Consider the following 17,500-nt stretch of genomic DNA (forward strand, 5'->3'; position numbering starts at 1 on the left):
AGGGGGGCCGATTAGGCCTCGTCTTTGTTCCCTTGGGGGATTTAGGCAGAAGTTCTTTCCTTTATTTTAATTCACTGTTTTTGTTTAAAGAGGGCGTTGGTGTGACCTTTATCTATTTTCAGTTATGTCAAGTTTAATCTTTTTTTATTTCAATTCAAGGCTTAAGCTAATTTATTTACTCTAATTATTTAAGCATGGGGGCGAATAAGCCTTGTCTTTGTATCCTTGGGAGGTCTGGACAGAATTTTTTCCTTATATATGAATTAATTGTTTTGGTTTTAAGAGGGCGTTGGTGTTACTTTTATTTATTTTCAGTTATTTTAATTATATACTTTTTTTATTTCAATTCAAGGCTTAAGCAAGTTTATTTACTCCAATTATTTAAGCATGGGGGCAAATAGTCCTCGTCTTTTTACCCTTGGGGGATCTAGAGAGAAGTTCTTTCCTTTATACTTTATTTGAAATTATTGCTTCTGTTTAACTGGAGTTTTGGTTTGACCTTTATTTATTTTCAGTTATCTTATGTTTATGCTTTATTTGTTTGAATTCAAAGTTTGATCTAGTTTATTTACTCCAATTAAAAAAGCATGGTTTCAAAATCTAATTTTTCCTTAAATAATTTTTGTTTTCATTTAAACCATCGAAGAATGAAATAAGGAGGTGATTCTGATCTACTAAAACATGAAATGCTGTTTGATAGAAGGTATTTTCATTGACTTATTAGTTTCATACACTTAATTCTAAACGTAATATATTTATGAACTTTGCTTTTATTGATTTAAGTCAAAAGGGGAAAATAATTTTATATGTTACAGTAATTAACAATAATCTGGATATTATGTGTAAGTTGACTATAAAAATAAAAATAAAGATTTTGAGGTCAATTCACAGTAACTCTTCTTCGAAATAATTAGCAAATAGAGAATATGTTATAATTATAAAAAAAGTATAATATATATATATATATATATATATACAGTATATATATATATATATATATATGTATATATATATATATATATATATACGTATATATATATATATATATATACGTATATATATATATATATATATATATACAGTATATACACATACACACACGCGTGTATTGATAGAGCTGCAAAGTACATGGCCATGTAGATCAATATTTCTGGATAAGTCTTCTTCAAATTTGTTCAAACTAACCGTTTAAGGTATACATATGTCCTGCAACATACATTTACCTTATCATTCACAGATCACCGGCAATATATCATAGTCTTATTTCTGAATAACAATATATATATATATATATATATATATATAACCTTTATATATAATCTTTTCCACTTTTGTTTCACTCTTTTTATATTATTTCTTTTAGTGTCCTTTAACTTCACCATGAAATATTAACACCGTAAAAATAATATTGTATACGAAATCAGTTGTCTCATATGCTGTATACCCAAGGTCTATATCTGGACCGTGAGTATACCTGACATCTGCTCAATATTTTGTAATCAGTATTTTTTTCCTCTTTCAAACAAAGTATAACTAATATAACGTTCATGTTTATTATCCCGTGTAAAGATAAGCCAGAATGTTACACCTTCCCCACGACCTACTTCATATACGACAAGCCTATCAACGTGACCTGTACGGTGTCGTCCTACCCTGCCGTCCATTCCATCTATTGGCAGTGGAATAACAGCAATGACGTCATCACGACCAAACCAGAAACAAACGAGCTAGAAAAATCCAAAGCGCAGTTGACTGTCACTCCCATCGAGAACCGGGAAGATCGGGTTCTTTCCTGCTGGGCCGTCAACGAAATGGGCGAGCAAACAAAACCTTGTGGATTCACATTTAAAGTTGCACGTAAGAATTCTTGAAATCAGTTTCCTAGTTTCTTTAAAGTTAAATTAAATGCCTCCAAACCTGCACATAGATAGTAGCTGATAGACATACCTGAATGTAATAATCATTGAGATAAGTTTCCTAGTTTTTGTAAAGTAAAATTGAAACCCTCCAAACCAGCACTTAAATAGTTGCTGGTACAGCATAGTTGAATGTAAGAAGTATGGAATTTAGTTTCTTGGTTTTTGTAAAGTAGGTTTAAATCACTCCAAACCTGCACATAAATAGTTTGCAGTTAGGCATAGTAGAATGTAATTAGCAATATTGAAATCAGTTTCTTAGTTTATGTAAAGTAAAATTAAATAACTCTAAACTTGCACACAAATAGTTGTAGTTAGGTATAGTTGAATGTAAGAAATCTAGAATTAGTTTCCTAGTTTTTGTAAAATAAAATTGAATAACTCAAAACATGCATTTAAATAGTTGCATTTAGGCATAGTTGAATGTAAGAATTCTTGAATTCAGTTTCCTAGTTTTTGTAAAGTAAAATTGAATAACTCAAAACATGCACATAAAATAGTTGCAGTTAGGCCTTTTTTAATGTAAGATTTCTGGAATTAAATTTTTCAGATTTTGAAAATAGGTTTAAATCCCCCAAAGCCTGCACGTAAATAGTTGCAGTTAGGCTTAGCTGAATGTAATTAGAATGATTGAAATCAGTTTCCTAGTTTTTGGAAAGTAGGTTTAATTAATTTCGCAGGATTAGTTGCATTCATTTTATACAGTTAATTACCTTCATAGGTTTCTATTCAAAGGTACACCCAGGATTGAATGAATTAATTTCTTCAAACTTTACCTTTTAAAATGTTAGGTTAACTAAATACATAGATTCACATTAAAATATACCCAGGAGATTACTTGAATCTAGCATATATATATATATATATATATATATATTGATAGATATATATATATATATATATATATATTTTTTTTTTTGGAGGAAAAAACTATCAAATAATGACTGATTTTTAAATTCAGTTTTTTTGCTCCGTGTAGAATAGTGTTAACTAACCCTCAATGAATTCCATTCGTAGTTACTAGTAAGAATTTTCAAATTGAATAGCTCGGCAAAATGAGTTGAATTAACCCTTTAGGCTCACATTTAAATTTATCCATAAGAATGATTGGATTTAGTTTCTAAGTTTTGTAAAGCACAATCAGTCCCCGATTAATCCTTTAACTCTGCTTTCTTTTTTTGTATAAAGTAGTGAACATCAGCTAAAGAAGTTCCTATTCAAGGATGGATAAAGAAAGTACTTAATTGACTTTATAGATTCCCATTCAAAGCTACATTTAGGATTACTTGCATTGTGTTTTTTTTTTTCTTTATATTTTTTAGATTTAATTACCACATAGGTTCAGATTCATTGTCCTTGTACTAATACTTAATAAAACTTTCTTGATGGTTTAAAATCAGGGTTAATTAAGCCCGTACACTCACCTTTAAACTTCCATGTGTGGATACTTGAATTTTGTTCCTGATTTGTGGGAAGTATGGATTGATCCCACATTATATTCTCATTCAAATCTTCCCGTAAAAATCTTTGATTTGGTGTTTACTTTGTACAGAATACTGGTTATCAGCTCTATCAATTCTCATGTTTAGCTCAGACAGTACTAAGTTGAATCCCCTCTATGGTTATTGCTCAATTTGTTTTTGCCTACACATACACCGGTTAGTCTGTCCTATTATTTCCATTCTCCTCTTTCCTCATACACCTGACCACACTAACATTAGCAAACATTTTTGTTTTCACTGAAGGGGTTAACTACTGCACTGTAGTTGTTCAGTGGCTAGTTTACTATCGGTAAGGGGAGAACAAACTCTTCAGCTATGGTAAGCACCTCTTTTAGGAGGACACTCCAAAATTACACCATTGTTCTTTAGTCTTGGGAGTGCCATAGCTCTCTATCATGGTTTTCCATTGTCTTGGATTAGAGTTCCCTTCATTGAGGTTACACTCGGGCACACTATTCACTGTTCTATCATATTTCCTCGCGTCTAGAATTTTTTATTATATATATATATATATATATATATATATATGTATATATATGAATGTTCTAATTTAATGTTGTTACTATTCTTAAAATCTTTATCATAAAGGTTCAATACTTCTCTAGTAGTTTATTTATATTCTTGTTTAATTTTCCTGGCTGGTCTATTTCCCCCTGCTGTAGCCCTGAGGCTTATAGCATCCTGCTTTTTAAGCTTGAGTTTTAGCTTACCTTATAATAATGATAATAATGATAATAGTTTCTTGATTCGCGTAAAGAATCCACGATGAGCCACATAATTAACATACAATGTTTACTGTTTAAAATCTTGAAATCAATCATTTGTTTTTGTAGCGTAAGATTTATTCAATTCGGTTTCTGGATTTTTATATTATATGGTTAACTATCCCCATAGATATATATTTATTGTTACCTATATACATACATGAATTAGGGTTTTGTTTAGTGTAAAGTAGCGTATATTCACTTTTTAGATTAGCATTCAAAGTTACCCTTAAGAATGAGTGAATTCAATCTCTAGATTTGTGTATTTTAGAGTTGGCACCCACTTAGATTATTATTCTATATTGGCCTTACAAATTTTTTAAAAGTTAATTAACCATATTGATTCCAATTTAAAGTGTTATATATGATTGGTTGAATCAATGTTGATGTTCAAATTAATGTCGATTCATTTTAATTATCAGTATCCAAAGCTACCCGTAAGAATTCTTAGTTTTTCTATTTGTGTAAACTTGATTAATCCTATATGTTCACATTCTAAGTAGCCTGTAATAGTTCTAGAACTGTGTTTCTTAGTTTCTTTATTATAGCGGTGCTATATGAACCCACATACTGCATTCGAGGTTGCCCTTAAAAACTTCCTTTTTTTTTTTTTTTTTTTTTTTTTTTTTTTTTTTTTTTTTTTTTCTTAATCTGGCTTTGTGTCTTGTAATAATTAGTCCATTAACGCTAGAGATTTTCATTCGTGAGTCAGTTATTGGATTTATTCAAGTTAGCTCAAAGTAATCCCATAAATTTATATTCAAATCCTTGTAGGAGTGGTGGAAATCGTATATCAAATTCCCTGGTTTGTTTGTAAGTAGAATTACGTTGAGGATTTATATTCAAAGTTCACAGAACGAATATATGGGCCAGTCCGTGTTATTATTTCTGAAATATTATGAGCTGGATTTTTTTTCCTTTTTTTTCTGAGTCAGGACTAACTATTAAAAATATATGATTTAATAAAACAAAAAAAAAAGTTTTCATTACTTTGCTTTCCTTACTTATGAAGGGATGCTTTTATCGGACATAAGAATTTTTTTCTAAATATTCCAGTTTTGCAAAAGTATATTGATTATGATTTATGAATATCTTAAGTTTCCTTCATAATAATGATTTGATTTAACCTTCATGTCCTATATACCGTGTTTTAGATACTTCTTCACTCAAGATCCCTTATATAAAGAAGGTACCTTAACAATGACCGTAAATTAGAATCAAAGAAATTTAGTATATACACAGGCACACACATGCATACACATAAATAAATAATATGTCCGGAATTTTCTCGATTTCTTTTTATGATGCTCCAATGTTTTCTCAGGAGATATAGTAATAGCCAATAAAAACCAAAAAAAAAAATAAATTGAGAGCAAAGTTATTACATCCGGGTTTATGAGTACTTAAAGTCAAAGTGCCTGCATATAATTAGGATCATATGAAAGTCATTAGCAAATTATATATAATGACGGTAGGTCATCAAGAAAACCGCAACTGAATGAAATTGAGAATATATTTTTAGTTTATCTCTCTCTCTCTCTCTCTCTCTCTCTCTCTCTCTCTCAATAGTTTTCAGGAGATAATATAAAAAAGAAAACGATAATTTACCAAGCTATTAGGCTGTCAGAATAAATTTTTAGGTACATATTTCAAATGAGTATAATAACATAAATATCTAGCTTAAAAGCCTTATTATATCAGGAAAAATAAGTTTAATTTATAAAGTATTATGTAGCTTTGAGAAATTTAATAATTCTTTGAATAAATATCCTCAGAAATGCCCTTACCACTCTCTTCTTGTCGACTGGCCAACATCACCGCTTCATCACTGAGTCTAACGTGCCAGAGACCGCATGTGCCAACGGCAGGAACAACACTCTACCGGGCAGAGGTGAGTAATTGAATGATAGAATTATTACCCGAAATTCTTGCCACTATTATCCTAGCTCTACCTCGCCACTCACCAGCCGTGTGTATTGCGCGATAATCTTTCACACATACACACACACTCACACAACACACACACACATTTATATATATATATATATATATATATATATTGTGTGTGTGTGTCTATTTGTGTGTGCATGAATATATACTTACAAATAAATCTTGACAAAACGGAAGAAGATATGTTACTTGATTATCACAAACTTATTGTTATCGACGCTGAAAAAGAGATTTATTTCCTAATTTGATAGTTAATTTTCATGTTCTGGAGTAGATGGAAAGAAAAACATATGTTTTCTATCCCTCTAGTGCTATAAGGATGCTACAGGTCATCAAGTTTATTGTTATTAATAAAATAAATGACCTTTTGGACCTATAGATCAACATTCTTAACGGATAATCTTCTTAGTTTTACGTATTTGGCCTAGGTGGAAGAAATGATTTATGATCACGGAATTGTACCATAAATTCAAGTTTTACGTTTTAGTTTTGTTAGGCTTATAAACATTCCCATAAATCTCATAAAATGGTTCCTAATTTTTTTGTTTAGCCTCATGGTCAAGACTTTACTTACACAATGCCTGATACCAAATTATGTTATCCATTTGCTTAGGAATTTAATTAATAACATCTGACCTTTTTTCGCTTATGGATATTTTTATTTATCCTAAAATATGTGGATTTTTTTTTGTGTTTATCGAACATTTCAAATAGTTTGATAAGTATTTTCACTTAACATTGGAGTCTAAAAGACTTAAATAAAGTAAGTATTCTACAGTATACCGGTACATTAGATAGAACAATTAAACCATTCGCTGCAAAGTGCATCACCATAATTGATTGGAAGAGCATGAAAGGGCACTGCATTGCATTTTCGGAATGACTATGGAATTAATTGAGCTATAATTGGATTGACAGGTGCATATAAACATAAATGTGAAAAGTCGATAAATGAAATACCTTATAAATATAGATGTATGTGTTTTTTGTGTGGCAATGGCTATATAGTGGGTCGACAGACAGCCTTAATCTTGAAATTATTGCTCTCGATTTTCTGGGGATGCAAACAAATCAGGATTATTTAAAGGTTTAAAGGTCGCTCATAAATGACAGAGGCAAGGGACTGACATTGCCTAGCAATCAGTACAATACCCTAAAGACTGACCGTTTATTAAATGACCAGCGCTCAATACTCCCCTCCACCCAAACCAGGACCAGGGAGGACCAGGCAGTGGCTGCTGATGACTCAACAAATAGATCTATAGGCTCCCACAAACACCCCCAACCTTAGCTCACAAGGATTGTAAGGTTGTAGATACTAATGACACTAACGAGTCTGAGCGTGACTCGAACCCCAGTCTGGCAAACACCAGACAGAGACGTTACCAATCAGGACAAAACAACATCTTTCTTTTTTCCATATGTAATCTGGGCTACTCTACACAACAATATTGAATTTCTTATCATCCAGCAAACACTCCATGCCCATATTCTGCCGTCCCTCTGAGTTCGCTCTTTCCTCTATCCTTTATAAACTAAACATCCGTTGAAACACTATCTTTTACAAACTCCTATTCCCAGTTACCAAAAATTGGTTTTTTTTTTTTTTTTTTTTTTTTTGAACAATGCATTACCGTTGACCAGAAAAAAAATCAGCAACTTCATACATGATTCACGACTCCGCGTCTTACACCAAAAACATTTCACTTGCGTTTTCTAACACGTTTCAAACAACATCCATTACTTGATTCATGATTGTCTGCATTTACTAAATAGACAAAACAAACCTTCCGTATTAAGCAATTTATAGACCAATCCAGTATTCTCTAGTTCGCCTATCGAAATACAATGCAATGTAGTCATTCATAAAGAATGCTACCATTCAGATATCACTGTATACCTTGCACCATCAGTAATTCTTGTTATTCAAACAATTGTGTTAGTTTCAATTCTATTTTGGCTTTTTGCTATTATAATCTAAGCTGTTCACAGAAATTCCATATGCCGTATTCGGAAATATCTTCTTTTTTATTGATCAATATAGTGTACGGATTGTTAGAAAATGCAAAGGCATTTCTAGCGTTTTATAGGATTTACTTTTCACTACCACAAGACACACACACACACACACACACACTCACATATATATTATTTATGTATATATATATATATATATATACCCGCACAAATATATATACATACATGCATATATATATATATATATATATGTATATCTATTTATATATATATATATTAATATATATATATATATATATATGTACACGCACAAATATATATACATACATATATATATATATATATAATATATATTTATTTATATATATATATATATATATATATTATATATATATATATATAAGTTATACATATATATATATATATATGTATATATATTATATGCATATATATATATATATATAAATGTATATATATATATATATATGTATGTGTGTATATATATATATATATATTATTTATATATATATATATATATATACCCGCACAAATATATATACATACATGCATATATATATATATATATATGTATATCTATTTATATATATATTAATATATATATATATATATATGTACACGCACAAATATATATATATATATATATAATATATATATTTATATATATATATAAATATATATATATATATATATATAAGTTATACATATATATATATATATATATATTATATATATATATATATATATGTATATATATTATATGCATATATATATATATATATATATTTATATATATATATATATATATATAAATGTATGTATATATATATATATATATGTATATATATATAAATATATATATATATATATATATATAGTAAATAGCATCCCATAGTTTCATGGAGTTAAGGATGCATTACCCGTAAATAGGATATCACCCGCCTCAGCCAAAAGAAAAAAAAAGAAAAAAAAAAGAATAAACTGCAACATGGCAGAGAGTATTACTGAATGTGTGGGAGCTGGCACGAACCAACAGGAACGATATGTTGCAATGGAATCGTTTAAATGGATAACTTTGTATTTGTTTAAAAGCTTTCGCACTTTTGGGTCCGGGCTGCAGTCAGAAATGAAATATCCAAAGATAAAGCCAGAGAATTTTGGGTCATTGGCCAAAACTAAGTTGTTTTTTAGTCGACACGTTTGTGCTGCTCTCTCTCTCTCTCTCTCTCTCTCTCTCTCTCTCTCGATAAGTAAGATTTTATTGTATTCCTTGAATACGAAAGAGCTGCTATTGCTCAATGCAAACTACTTTTCGAGTATAAGCGTAATAACAAGAGTACTATTGTGACAATGGAGATGGTAGTTATGGTTTGCAACTTTACTTGTTGAAAAGCAAAAGGCTCATTCACTATTTGGTCACCTTCATTTGTGAATAGATATACCAGTGTGCAAGCATCCAGTTAGTTGATAACAGACATAGAGCTTAAATACTATGGAAATTGCGAGCAAGAGCAAAACAAAAATTCGAAGAAAATTAGACATGAAATATGAAGTCCATAGTGGTTACTTTATTATATATATATATATATATATATGTATGTATGTATGTATTTATCACAAAATCAATCATTTCTGACACCTTTGAAAATCATATCCGCGTTCACTGGCACCGTCTATCCCATGACCGGTTCCTCCTCAACATATTCAGTCACTCACCTTTATTTCGTATCTTTTCTGGCATTACCAAAATATCGATTTCTTTTCACAAAACTGCTTCACTCTCTATTTCAACTACGTTTTTCATAGCTTCCTCTTATAAATTTAGAAGACTTTATTATTCTAGATTATCTATTTATTTTCACATTTCTCACCACCTAACCAAGTACATTTAATTAGAGACTATCAACTCCTGGAATATTTTCAGAGAATTACTCATAATTGCACTTTTATCTAACATCATTTCATCTCGACTTGTTTTACAATTTTATTCTCTCCATGGAAAGGCTTTTTGCATTAAAATCACCTTTGTTAGTTCATGAAAATTTCCACCTGATCAAATCTATTTTCAAGCATTGTCTTGCATCGCTTATGATACTTTCTATCTCATTCTAGTTTTTCACATACTGTTTCCTCTTTGCTTCCTTTGATAAAAAATATATTTCATACAAGACTAAGTTTTATTCTTTCCAGTTTACTATTTCTCATATTGTAATTATACAACATATACACACAAACACGCACAGACACAGAGCACGCACACACACTCACACACACACACAGATATATATATATATATATATATATACATATGTGTGTGAGTGTGTGTATATATACGAAACAACGTGAGAGAATGCAGCAATTTCTAGTCCACTGCAGGATAAAACTCTCAAACATGTCAATTCTTGTCTGGGGTTTGGCAAGTTTTTATCACCACGTTAGCCAGTGGGGTTTGATGATGGGAGATTTTTTACTTATCGCCCTGACATGTACAGCTATGCTGATCTTAACCATACGCAAACCATTTCACTACGTTAAGGCATTCCCACTCATAAGGGCATATATATATATATATATATATATTTATTTATATATGAATATGAATATATATATATATATATATATATATATTGAATCTTTAATATAAGACCGACTCATATGAGGAAAGACTACGGAAACATAATGTAATTCCCAGTAATAAGCTATTGATCCCATACTATCAGCTTTAATGTCCACTTTTTTTTATCAAATTCATATTGCTACACCCCAGGAGCGAGGAAAACAAAGGAATTCCCCATCGCAGGTAGGAATAATGACCATGTTGCAGTAAATATTGATTAAATGTTCCATTTCCCCCCTCCCACCAAAAAAAAAAAAAAAAAAAAAAAATACACAGGTACTGGAAATTCTGAGTGAAGCTTCATAATTAGTTTTTTTTTTTTTTTATATCGGTGGTAAAGTGTTTGTACGTAAATTTGCTACTACTAAAGAGACCCTAAATATGCGTGAAAATCTATCTGATTACAATGTTGAATGTAATTGTTAAACCAATATTAGTAATTCTGGAAAAGCCACTGGAATGCGATTATTTTTACAAATTGATATATAATTAACAACAATATTCCATATATGTATAAAGATTTTATTCAAAATGTGTACGAATTTCCTTGAGAATTGATAAGAAGAAATGTGCTTCTATCTGGTAAACATTTTCTACTGGGGAAGCAAAATTACATGAAGAGAGGCCTGTTTCCATAAATACAAGATCAGGTGACCTCGTGGCTGTCATTATCCAAAAATATTTTTGGGATTATGCATATTTTTTTTAACCTATGTCGTTTCTCCATGTACTTTGTGCTATATATATATATATATATATATATTTCTTTTTTTGCGAAAGTCTGAAATACCTGCAGAGGTACATCTTCTTAGTTAGAGAGAGAGAGAGAGAGAGAGAGAGAGAGAGAGAGAGCTCTTCGCTAACGTCATAAAAGATCCTTCGATGTAGAAAGGGATAAAAGATTCAGAATTATTCATAGAACCAAGAGTTTTAAGGAATATTTCTTCAATCAAACTTGATTACAGGTTTCACAGAAAAAAATATTTGGCCACATTGGTTGGCAGAACAGCCTGGTTATTGGAACACTCCTTTTTAACGAAAACAAAATTCATTGTATGAAGTTGAAAATATTGAGACTTTTCTTTTTGGTCCATTAAACAAGGTGGAGAGGAATATTGTGATGTTTATCAACTTCTTATGCGCTTGATCTCGATTATGGAAGGTGGAGAGATCAAAAGGTTTGTCGGGGAGGAGGATGGGGGGATTCTGGATGAAAGCCCTTGATGACATGAGATTTATTTGATCAATAAATCACTGCTTTTCATGTTTGGTCCAGTATTTTTTACAACGATAAAAAATTGATAATAACAGTAATGTTAATAATAATGATAAAAATTACCGTTTATTCATACGATTGCTATATCTGTAGGCTGAAAAAAACACTTATATAATTCCTTCTTAGTCTATACACATTAAAAGTCGTCTTAATATTAATCATAGAAATTATTTTTTTAAATGATCGCCATATGTGTGTGCTAAGAAAATACTGATAAAATTCCTTACTATTCTCCACACCTTAATTCTAATCAATAACTCAACAAAATAAGTTAAATTGCAAAACATTTTGATTCGCCGAGTTTTATATAAGAAAAAAAAAATATCTATTTTAAAGATTTATCGAATGGAGGCTATTTTGATGAAGACATCAAAAGTATTTCGTTTTTTTTTTCTTTTTTTTACGTTACAAATTGTTTCAACTCAATCGATCTGACGTATGGTACCTCTCTCTCTCTCTCTCTCTCTCTCTCTCTCTCTCTCTCTCTGTACTTCCAGCTGTGATCTGCAAAATTGAGCTAATGATTAAGTGCATATTGTATTATTTAGTTGAAGAGAAACATACTAAATTTTAGAAAACAGCAACATTCGTTCCTTTTCAAGAATGGAACATGGTCACTCTATTTGGCATATATGAGCTGAGCGTACATACCATTGCATGAGAGAGAGAGAGAGAGAGAGAGAGAGAGAGAGAGAGAGAGAGGACGGGGTCTCATTTCTCCTAAGGACGAATATGAAATATTATTTCCAAATGGCATATTGAGCATCATTTCTCTTTCATGATCAACTGCACTTTAAGAAATTGATCCCAAAGACACGAAGCAAGATTGGTGATGTGATTACCATTTCCAAAATAAAATATTTATGGCTTTAGTGTGGGGGGGGGGGGGGTATGACCTACCCCTTAATTCTTAAGGGAAATATTTTAGGAAAGGGATATATTCGACATCTATAGATGATATAAGTGTTTTGTTTAAATATATATATATATATATATATATAGATAGATGTATATATATAAATATATATATATATATACATATATATATATATATATATATATGTATATATATATATATATAATGTATATATATGTGTATATATATATATATATATACACATATATATATATATATATATATACATATATATATATATATATACATATATATAATGTATATGTATGTATATATATATATATATATATATTTATATATATATAAAAATATATATTTGCTAATATCTATATATATATATATATATATATACATACATATATATATATATATGTATATATATATATATATATATTACAACTGGTAGGTCACATGGCCTCCCGAGTTCTAAACTCACTTGTCTGTTTTTACATAAATCGGTCACACTTGAATAAAACCCGAGTTCTGAGAAAATTATATAACTCCCAGACGGCCATATACAAGAAACACTGAATATTTAAAGGTCTCTTACATATATTCAAAACAAACTGGGTAATTATTGATGAGAAATATTCAGAACTACCTCTTACTTCGATTCTTAAACAGGGCTACGATAGAGCTCTGTAAGAAATACCGGTAATCGAAATAATACACTCTTTACATAAATGAATATATTCTATGAAAAAATTACAACATTCGTACCCAAATTATTACCAAAATTAATCACACGAAATATTATATTTGAACAAAACCTCACACTATGACAAGAAAATATTACACTCAGGAAATTATATAATCAATTTCTCGAAACAATAAATCTGAATTAAAACTTTATGATAAAATAAGAGAATATTACACTCTTAAAATTATATAAGCAATAGTTCCACTGGAATTTTTTTTACATAAATATTCAATATTTATAATTAATGAAAATAATTAACACTTTACCACTCCAATGATAAAAGTACCAGATAAACTTGAGTAGTTTTAGCTCGCACAAAGTTTCTGACTAGATACCAATACAAATACAATTCACTGTTTTAACCTAAACGCACACGACCAGTTACAAAAATTTGTACTAAACCCGTACTTACAGCAGCACAATACTCAAGAAATATCTTTCAATGGATTGGTCACTGTTTTAAAACACTACTATTGATATATGTTGCAGGAAAAGCTATTCATTTTCGAGAGTGCACACACCCGAGGCACTTGGGAGAGAGGTAAACTGTGGCTCTTACAGAGGGATAAGCTGGATGTCTCCTCTCTTATGTATTTCTAGGGGCACATATATATTGAAATAATCATTCTAGATCATTTTAGGTTAAGGGGTCTAAAAGCTAGGGGGGCAGTGCCTAGCGGCGTAAGGTTTTCAACGGCTCAGAACAATAGAAAAAAAAAACCTAACTCGGTGGTTTTCAAGAATATTTTCAACCCATGGAAAACATAACAATTGCTTAATTTCTCACAAACATGACGCAATACCTGGGAAAAACATAAAACATAAGCCCTCGTTCATACCTCTAATGGTTCTTAGAGCCAACTAAATCGAGATTACCTAAGACTACTAACAAAATCCGTGATATAAAAAGTGAATTCTCAGGAATAAGGTAAATTCACATATACTGTATAAAATGAAGAACATAATTAAATGAACAACGAAAGTCTTACGTAATTCACTTACAAGTACCTTCACCTAAAAGAGAGGAACTCACCTTAAGAGAATATATATATATATATATATATATACATATATATATATATATATATATATGTGTGTGTGTGTGTGTGTGTGTGTGATATTATTTAATAGTGGATGATGAAATCTCTTCATTTATTGCTTTGAATCTTGGAAAAACGCTAGAGTATTGGTGTGTTTAAGTAGATCTAGAGAAGGCTTATGGTAGAATCCCAAGAGAAATAATCTTATGATACTTGAGGAATAGGAAATAACCACAGAGGTTGTTAAGATCTATTGAGTTGATATGCAAAAGAACAAGAACGAAAGTAATAACACCAGTTGTGAAAACCGAAACCACTGAAATTAATATGTGATTATACCAGGGGTCAGTACTAAGACCGTTTTTATTTGTAATGATCATGGATGTGTAAAGTAAAGAGATCAGAAATTAAGAGCCGTGGGAGTTTCTATATGAAGATAATTTGATGGTTACTGCTGAAAATGAGGAAGACTTACTGAGAAGAGTTTTAGCCTGGCAGTAGTCTTTGTATTGAAGGTGAATTTGCGTAAGACTGAGGTTATAATGATCATTCAACCAGGAAGGGACAGGATAGCCGACCATGGAAGTAGAGGTCTAGTTATAAACAGGATGAGCATCTTAGACATTTGGGATCTACAATAATTCAAGAGGGAGGAAGAGAGGCTGAAGTTGAGAATAGGATAAAAGCAGAATAGGGGAAGTGAAGGGAGGTAGGAGGAGTTGCATGTGATTAAAGTGCAAATAAAGTTAAATGTTAAGATCTAGAGCACAGTAATAAGACCCGTTTACGTATGTATTGGAAACGTAGGTCCTAAGACAAAAAGAAAAAAAAAGAGAAAAAAAAATACAAAGCTTGAGTGAACGGAGATAAGAATTCTGAGGGTATTATAGGATTATCGCTGCATGAAAGATTGGAAAATGATAAAATAACAAAAATATCACGAGGTAGTAAACATTATAGAGATAATAACAGTGCCACGACTGCAATGTTATAGCCACGTAATGTGAGTGGTTGGTTGTAAGAGATTGAGGGCTTAAGAGGAGAATGTGAGGAAGATGGGGAGATGGAGAGGAAGGTAGTGAATCAGATGGCGAGATAAGGGGAGGTATGATATATCTATATCTATCTATCTATCTATCTATCTATCTATCTATCTATATATATATATATATATATATATAGATAGAGGTTTGGTGGAAGAGGATGTCTGTGACTGAAAGCTTTGGAGAGGGCACATCAGGCAACCCACCTTTGATGTAAGGATAACAGTGGTTGTGTTGTTATGGCATTAATTGATCTTAAAAATCACGATTGTTATACGGACTTCCAGACAGAAGACAACAAAATGACTACCCTTATGTTGCCACATCGTACATAAATATAACACGCAATTGCTATAAAATATACCACGCAGTAAGAGAGAGAGAGAGAGAGAGAGAGAGAGAGAGAGAGAGAGAGAGATTATTATAAGTAATATTGGTTTATTTTTTCAGGATAAAACATAAGAAAAAAATACATTCAGTGACATTCTTTATATACCCTAATCCCTCCTATAATCCTCACAATTGTGTCAACTTCCGATCCTATTTAGCGAGCTATTAACGGGGTATTAAAGGAAGCCTCCCCAGAAGAGAGCTGTTCATTACTGAGGATTACTTTTAATCCTGAGATCATTTCCTTCCCTCTCTGCCTCCTACGTGGACTTACGGTTAGATTTATTATTCGTGTTATCGTACTCATTGTGTACTTTGTGTTTGGAAGCAGCAATCGCTTGTTTTGATACTTCATACAAGAAAATATATTATTTTGAACTCTTCGTATTACAGTGGTTTTCATGTAAGTTTTTTTTTTTTTATTAATTTTTTTCTTTTGTTAGGACAATGTGAATTATCTTTTAATCGTCTATCGTGCGTTAACTCTTACCCATATCTAACCATGTAATGACATAGATTAACTAAGAAAATATACTATTTTGAACTCTTTGTATTCCAGGGGTTTTAATGTAATATTTTTGTTGTTATAAGGACAATGTAAATTCTCTTTCAATCAATCATGTGTTAACTCTTACCCATATTTTTTTTTAGAAATAATAGAAATCTGTCATCTTTACAGCTATTTCCCGTACAATTATATAACTCTCAATAGAATGGCAATATGAATTGAAAGTTTGGTAACGATATCCATCTCTCCATTTCGATATTCCTTCCAAGTGTAATTTTTTCCTCCCACTAAAAACTTTTCAGACTGCAATTTTACTATATCATTGTCGTTGTTAGACATTATTAAAATCTAAGTTTTCCTGTATTTTTCTTTCATTGTCAATCATGGCTGACTTAAATTCCCAATATCACATGTATTAAAGTTCAACCCTGTTGTGATAATTGTACTTGCCACGCAGTTCAGCCTTTTTTATGTTCTTATCCTTTACTTATGAACGCTAACTGACGACAAATAAGTTGAAACATACAAATCACCCTTTTCCAATACCCTTACCAAAACCAATAATGCCATTTGCTACGGTAAATAAATTACAATCATTAAATTACCTTTCTTAATACATAGTTATTTCTTGTTAGGTTAGGCATAAAGAAAAGACTTCAAACTCTCTAGTATATATCAGAATCATCTCTGTAATAGTGTGCCATCTATAAGTATTTTTTATTGCATATTACATTTTCAAAAATGAGTTTATTGAAGAACCTCCACATCAGCTCGTCTTTTGTTAGCTAAACTAATATCTATTGGAATACTAGAAACCCAAAAGGGTATAGTAAAATACAAATTTCATCGGCATTTGTATTATATTATTTTTCTTTCTATCTCC

General features: G+C 30.6%; 1 pseudogene; it reads left to right on the forward strand.

Annotated features, from left to right (window-relative positions):
- LOC137651759 (cell adhesion molecule 2-like) overlaps window positions 1-17,500 on the forward strand; it is a 146,507-nt pseudogene that overhangs the window by 121,978 nt on the left and 7,029 nt on the right.

Source organism: Palaemon carinicauda, chromosome 13 (assembly GCF_036898095.1).
Source record: "Palaemon carinicauda isolate YSFRI2023 chromosome 13, ASM3689809v2, whole genome shotgun sequence".
Taxonomy (NCBI): domain Eukaryota; kingdom Metazoa; phylum Arthropoda; class Malacostraca; order Decapoda; family Palaemonidae; genus Palaemon; species Palaemon carinicauda.